The following is an 8102-nucleotide window of genomic DNA, read 5'->3' as shown; positions in this document are numbered from 1 at the left end:
CGCCCGGCGAGCACGGCCGTGTTGCCGGTCGAGTCGACGGCGAGCTCGGCCGTGACACGGGCCAGCTCGCCCGGCGAGCACGGCCGCGACACGAGCCAGCTCGCCCGGCGAGCTTGGCCATGACACGAGCCAGCTCGCCCGGCGAGCTCGGCCGCGACACGAGCCAGCTCGCCCGGCGAGCGCGGCCAATTCTCCGTGGACCATTCCGAACCCGGTCCCATCCCATAACCATGCATATTCGTCCGAAGTTTCCGTAACTCAGTCTTCGGGTCCGTGGATACGACACCAATGTTCCGCCAAAAACATCGTCGAAAGTATTCGGGAAGTTGGGAAGGTTATGTCTCTCGAACGGTTTCATATTCTTCGTAGTAGAGCAGGTTACGGTTAACTTAACACCAACTGCCTCGGCTATGCGAAGAAACAGGGTTCCGTTGGAAGAACCATGTTTATACCAACGGCTACTGCGCGAGTAGAATCGTAAAACCGCTTAAGTCTCGATACGGCCCAAAGAGGGTCCGAATTGCGGACAACGGCCCATCTATGGTCCCAAAAGACTTGAACCCAAAGACTGGTATGACGGTTTATCTCATCCGCGGGAAGAGATAAATGTCAAATTTCCGAAGATAATCACAAAGAAGAAGGAAATATGGAAAAGCCCGCTTCACGACAAATCCGGCCCGAGAATAGGTAAACCGACCTAAGGAGGAGTATATAAGGAGGACCTAGGACGAAGAGAGGAGAGAGCATTCTAAGAGCAAACTTAATACTTTGAGCAATTTAGGTATTTTTCCGTTTTTACTATCGAGCTGCGACTCGACTAGGTTAGAACTTAGGTGGCTAGACTAGCGAACATACCGACAGCTCTCGTGGCCTAGGATCTCACCTGTTGTTCACGCTCAAACGCGAATTTGGAAATAATACCTCTTTGTTCTCTTTTCGCTCTTTTACGATTTATTACTTTCGAATCTTTCATATTGATTGTGTTGTGTGTGGCCCAGCAGATAACCGACACCTTCAGGGAAGGCTAGGTTAACTTGGCTTTCCTCTGATTAACAAAACTCGACGGTGTGAATTTCGGTTCCCACAGTTAGTTTGGTGTAGTTTTAAATTTATGTATGATATTGATCTATATTATACATAGGATACTAAAAACTATATACATTTTGTATAAATAAAAAGTTTGATTTGTTTATTACGCAGTTGAATAAAAATGATTAGAAATAATGGGTGTCGACTGTATACACTAAGAGCACCTCCATCGGGGTAGTTTAATACAGGTTCTAACCAAAAGCAAAAATAAAAATAAATGAAAAATGCTAAATAAACAGAGAACCGCTGCCAAACGTGAGCATTTTAGAATCAGCAAGACACCCTAACGTGTCATCTTGTAATTGGAACGCACATTAATGTCTCTCTCCTCCCCTTCGTTTGTGCGAAATCAGTTTTCTTTCTCCTCCATTCTCGAAGACTCCGCTTCTCTCTCGAATCTCATTTCGACCTCTTTCTCGGGTAGGTAAAATCATCTTTTCGATTTCTTGAATGGGAGGAGGAGGAGGATCAAGATCTTCGACCCCATCGAGCTAACACCGAAGAAGGATGCTGGTAAGCCTGGGGAGGAGGAAGATCACAGGAGGAAGAAGGTGAGGAAAGAAGCTGCTGCGACCGCGAGAGCCTCTGCGAAAGATGCTGCAGTGAGGGCAGGGGATCCGGATGAGGAAAAGTATAGGTTGGGGTACGGTGTGCTGGTAAAGGAGTGAAGCTTCCTTGGTACGTTGAGAAAAAACGTGAGTATGAAGATAGAGCTGGTGGTGAAGGGGAGGAGGAGGAGGAGGATGGTGGACGTAGGAGTGAATCTAAGAAGAAGAGTGGGAAGAAGAGTTTGAAGGAGCTGAGGGAAGAGTGGTTGAAGAGGGAGAGGGTTGAAAAGGAAAGAGAGAGGGCTCTTTTCATGAAACAGAGCCAGCGAAGCGGTGGCTTTTCACGTAGGTGAGAGAGCTTCTTCTTTCTTTTTGTTTTGTTCCCAAGTGTTGCCCTTTTCAAGGTGTACTTATATAGATCAATTCACACTTTATAATCAAGTTAGTATCCAAACTTATCGTTTGTACTTCATTTGTGTTGATACAGTCATGGTAGATAGTTTTGGAGTGTGATAATAATTTACCAGTTGCTAGACTCGAGCATATTTTGCTGTTTAGGAGAAGCATGGTTGTCTTAATTTTATTGTAGCAGCATTTAGACATTGAAGTTGGAACTATGTGTGTGATATGTACACTTGTGTCAACATCTGCTTCCTGCTCTAAAAGTATTAATAGTACACGATCATGAACCTGGTGGCAATTGAATTTTTCTCCATTTACGCTGATAGATTCATGGTAGATAGTTTAGAATGCGTTTTGTAGACATGACAGTCTATTGTCCTGTCCAAAATACGCTGAGGGCCGTATGACACTGCTAGTTTTTGTGGTGCTTGTTTCTGTAAGTCTGTACAGAAGCTGCTGTTTGCCCAACTCCTTGTCTTCAACACTTCCCCATTGATGATAAAAGAAAACAGAACCTCGTCTTTTTAACACACCAATATGATCACCATCATGAAGAAGAGTACAAAAATGAATGTTCGGAAATAAATTAGTTTGTGAAATGCATGCATGCGATGATTAAATCACAAGGATGACAAAAAAAGATGGAAAGGAGACGTGTTGCAGAGAGAACCCTATGGGGTTCTCCCATTGGAGGAGGAAAAATTTATTTCCATTAACCAAGGTTCTAAACTTGCCAAATCACCTTATTTACTCTTAATTTAATCATTAGAACTCATTAGAGGTCCTAATGGATGGAGGTGGTCTAACACCTATACAAAGAAGAGAAGTTTACATTATTAAGTACTTTCTCATGGGTCTTTATCATGTTGACATACTTTCTCTATGTGGTGTACTTTTTGCCTTACTTTTGATTTTTTCTTCCCTTATTGCCCTTTCCATGGACGAGAAAGGCTAAGTTTTGGTTGAATGCTAACCAAACGTAAAATAACCAAAAGTTAACTTCCTTTGGATGCATTTAATTTGATAAATTTATTGAACATTAGGATTGAGTTAGAACCATTAGATTAAAGGTTTATAATAGAAATCTGACGGATCTTATTGAAGGAAGTACACATCTACTTGTCTAGTGGTAGATGGGGATTGGTACTATAGTTTATGGCTTAACCAGCAACCGTTGGATTGATTTGTGATGGATTTAATATGAAAAAGCAAAAACACCTAGACGCCTTAGATTGCAGAGTTTGTGGTGAGTTGCAATCGTTTGTGGTTATGTGGTTGTGGTTAAAGGTATATGAAGTTATGGTTGGCTGGTTATAGATTGACAAGAAGTTGTAAACTAAATTGAGTACATGTTGGTTTGGTTGGATAATATATTTTTCTTGAGCTTTTTTTTTGTTAGTATCATTGTGGAAGGACTAAAGATGTGGTCGTCTGTTGGATCATGTAAATGAAGTTGTGGTGAATGATGTTTTGTACTTGTGGTTAGTGGGTGGGATATGTGTTGAGCAATCATATGTATGAAAGATATATTGTTCCACAGTTTGTGTCTTTGATCACACGTTTTGTGGTCTTAATAGCCTATAAAACACCAAGGCATCTTAGATTTTATTATATGTTGCAGAGCTGGCGTTCAGTTGCAAATTTAGTTGTGGTCAAGTGGTTGTGGTTAGGCGTAAATTAAATTGTGGTTGGCTAGCTATAGATTAACAAGAAGTCATGGTCAACTAAGTTGAGTATCCACACAAACACCAAACCAGCCAAATTCATTCATCGATAACTCCAAATTCCATAAAATTCACAACTTTTAGGTTAAATTCAAAACCCAGAAATTAACCTTTAATTCCGGTGGGGAATTAACGGTGGAGTGTGCATGCATCGAGTCAGAGGAGATTTGTAGGCAGAATATTCCAAAACTACAAAAGCATGAAAGAGAACTAAGTCAATCTTTAACATATGGTAAGTAGATTGAAAGGGTAGAGGAAGTTCAGATTTGTCATGCTTTTCTGATGGATAGATAAAGCAGTGGAGTGACTGGAATTTTTGGTCGGCGAAGGTGAAGAAGACAATCGTCGATGTCTTGGGTTAAAAGAGAATGAGAGAAATTGAGATAAGGAAGTGAAGTCAAGATAAAGTAAATAGAAGAAAGAGAAAGAGGTAAATACTCTCAATTTAGTTTTAAGGGTAATTTAGACAATGAAACACAAGAAAGTACTTGAGATGGAAAAAGTATGTTAGACTGATATAGAGTAGATAAAAAGTATGTCTGAGAGTAAATTTTTCTACAGAGAAACCGATATTTTTTTTTCCTGAATATGTAAATCAAATTTTAGATAAAAAGAAAGTATGAGAACTACAGAGGTCGGTGGACCCAATCCATTTGCCACAAAACGACAGTGGATGGTGCGTGAGACAACTCTCAACAGCTCCTCTCTCGCTAACATATGTGAATAATAAAATAATATGGATCTAAAAAGTTTTCTAAAACAGATTACATAGTGTAACTATAACACTAAAAATGCAGAACAGATTTGTGTCACACAGATTTAAAAAATATTTGTTTTTATATATTTTCTAAATAATATATAACATCATTATCAATATACCTAATCATATTTTAACAAAAAAATAATAATTATAACATATAAAGTTAATCAATTTTACATTAAATTTATAAAACAATACTTATTTATAATAAAACCTTATTATACAATAAAAATTAATATTAAACGAATGAAGTATATAATATAATATTTACATCATATAATTAAAAATAAAATAAAATATTTATTTTAGCTATAAATATTAACTATTAAATAAATAATAAAACTTAATTATATTATAAAATAAACTATATTTCTAATATTCAGGGTTGTAAAAATAAAATGAAAGTATAAATAGTATGATATATTTATTTAAAAAACTTGAACTAATCAACAACATTAATTTAGTTATATTATTAAATGAAAATGTATTATTTTAATAAAATAGTCTTTATTTTCATTTATTTTCAAAATAAATTTATACTAAATTTGATATTTTGAAATTCTATTAGAATTGATCTTCTTAATAAGCAGTTATAAGAATAATTTTCTAGCTTTTAAGAAAACTCGTATTAATGCTTAAATGATAATACAAACACTTAAAATCGATAATTTCATTAACTTTTAACTAAATCTTATTCATTAATTATTTTTGCCAAAGCTATCTAATACTTATATATATATATATATGTGTGTGTGTGTCTGTGTATTTATTTATAGACAAATCTCTCAAAATTTCAAAGGTCACAAAACATCTAGTATTTTTATATTCTTACAAAATACGATTATTTGTCACAATCGCCATCATCATCATCATCTCATATGGGTCTTTTTTTGTTTCAAAAAGTTCCTATCATATCATTTACATATATGAATGTATGTCTCTCTGCGCAGGGTCGGTTCAATGGTGTCATGGAGCCCTGGGACAAAAAAAATATTATTTTTTTTAAAAAAAATCTGATAGATATATGTTTTTTTCAAAATATCAGAAGTATTTTTAAAAATAAATCTATGGAAATAAAAAAATATTTTCTTATAAAAAAAAATTTGGACTCCTTTTTTTATTTTTAATATAAAAATATATGTATTTTTTAAAAAAATCAGACTATTATCTATTAAAAAATAGGATGAAAACAGATTGGATCCGGAACGGTCACACCGCTCACCCCCTATCTAACCCGGCCCTGTCTCAGCGTGTCATGGACGGTTGAAAGTGAAAAGAGATATTCCAAAGATAAAAAGGACAAAAGGAAGAATGATTGGTGTATTAACGTATGTGGTAAAAAAAAAACCAAAAAGGACACTCCATTTTTAACTATATATATCGTGTCTCTTCCCATATTCAAGCAATTCGTTAGAAACAAATTAAACAACTAGGTTAACACGTGCTTTTCTATAACTTTGATCTATCTATTATATTAATCTGAAAAAGAAAATGATATAGTGTTATTTGAAAAACGATATATTGAGAACAATATAATCTAATATAGTGTGTTATTCATAGAAAAATATTGTGATTGCTAAAAACATTGCAAGTTCTTAACTTGCTAAAGGAGATTCGCAAATGAACTTTTCTTTTTTTTTGATAAATTGTAAATGTCATTGCAAAGAATGAAAGTTTGGTTAAATGTTAATGCAATCCAATCTGCTTCTCAGCCACTCTAAAAGCTTAGAAGTGCAATTTTTTTTAAAAAACCCTTAAACCACAAAGTGAACATGTTCAATCTTAACCGAACAACGGAAGGTTAGAATATAATACCATACTAGAACAAAATACTAATAATTTAATCTCGTCTTCCTAAGCACTTCTCATATTAATAGAGCAACCAAAGACAATAAGAGTGAAGCCATAAGAGATGATTAGTCAGGTCTCACTGAAGTGGCTCCAAGCAGACATCGACGGCGACAACTGGCTCACATCCTGGAGCTCCGTTGGAGGAGGACGCTGGCCAACAAAGCTCAAGCTTGCTCGGAGTTTGCTAACATGTAGACTTGACTTCGACGCCGTTTAAAAATGAAGCATTGTCTACGGTCAAGCGCATACGGTCATTTTGGCTTCCTATCCGGCTACGTGACAAAATGGGTACAACAACGACTTCAAGACACACATAAGATAGAACCGGAGCTTAGGAGGATGGAATTGACGAACAGAAGAAGTGTAAATACTCCTTGAAAGCGGACGGCTCAGGGTAGATGAAGGCTCCGCCTTGAAGCAGGTGACATCCTCAAGACCCAAGTGAACAACATCGGTAGCAAGAAGGAGTTACCAAACTAAAACCAGAAACCACCAAGGCTGTTGTCTTTCGAACTAAGAAAAGAGATGTCCTCAGTGATTTGCCTCATAATCATCTTTCACTCAGAGACTGAGAGGAGAAGCTTTAAAAACAAACTGATAGCGGAGACCAACTGGGGAGAGACGGCGAGGCAGGAGAGCGGAGACGGCAACGACACGTCTGAGTTGCGGCATGTTTCGAATTTCAGATCTGATCCAGAACGAGCGCACTCAGAAGCTATAGGTGAGTTCCAAGGCCTCCCAAGAGCCGTCCTTCCCATTTCTCTTCGCCGAAGTTCCATGGAAACCAAAGACACCTTTGATTTTTGAAAGTTCCGGAAAACCAGAGAACCAAGAAACACCACGCAAGGAAGATAGACAATAAGGGAACAACTTAAAGTTGAGGCCACAAACAGAAAAAGGATGGGGCGGTGAAGGAGGCCCGCACGGCAAGCTTACCGTCAAGCTCCTCCAGAAATAATTTGACGGCAGCGCTAGGGTTTTTTAAAGGTTGGGAAGAGACTCTAGAGATAATATTTTTTTCTCTCTCGGTTTTAGTTTCTACTGTAAATGAGCTTTGCAAATTAGTTTTAAACTCAGTCTATTCTCCAAAGAAGGATATCAAGAAAAACACCCATTTTTGTATGGGTCTTTGTTAAGTGAGCATGAGTAATGTATAAAACCTATTTCGAATATCACCATAAGATAAACCAAAACACATATGACGTTTTCATGTACAGGAAAACACATGGTGTTGTTTTATTCGCACATTATTTTTTGTTATGCTAAGAATTTTCAGGAAAAGGAATAACAACTGCTATTCCTGATAACAATGACACTTGAGAACTGTAACATTTCCTCTTACATACATCTTCGACTATAAATTATTTCAAATCAACATTAAGTATATAAACATATTAAAACAAGGCAAGAATTAAATTAATGGTAGAAAAAAGAAATTCACCTCCTTTAGCTCGTCGAGTTTGAGGTAGCTGGTAAGATTTTGAGTTGTTTACATCAAGAATCACATTTTGAGTTTGTCTTACACTCAGAGACACATTCAACATTTGAAACACTTTTCTTTGTCGTTTTCTATATGGTTGGACAACAATGTCCCTGTTGAAAATTTCGCTGGTTTGGTGTTCCAATATGGGAAACCGGTTCGGTTTGGTCCTCGTTTCCTAAGATGCATTAATGTGTTAAGTTTATTGATATAAGCTGCCAATTTGGAGAGACTGTAGTTTGGAATGG

The 8102-nt window shown here is 36.9% G+C and overlaps 1 pseudogene; it reads left to right on the top strand.

Annotated features, from left to right (window-relative positions):
• Positions 1-1526: 1526 nt before the first annotated feature.
• Positions 1527-4693, top strand: LOC125592552 (annotated as a pseudogene).
• The last annotated feature ends 3409 nt before the right edge of the window (positions 4694-8102 follow it).

This window comes from Brassica napus, chromosome C9 (assembly GCF_020379485.1).
Source record: "Brassica napus cultivar Da-Ae chromosome C9, Da-Ae, whole genome shotgun sequence".
In the NCBI taxonomy this organism is placed as follows: domain Eukaryota; kingdom Viridiplantae; phylum Streptophyta; class Magnoliopsida; order Brassicales; family Brassicaceae; genus Brassica; species Brassica napus.
Note: the sequence above shows the minus strand (reverse complement) of the source record. Positions and strands in the feature narration are given on the sequence as shown.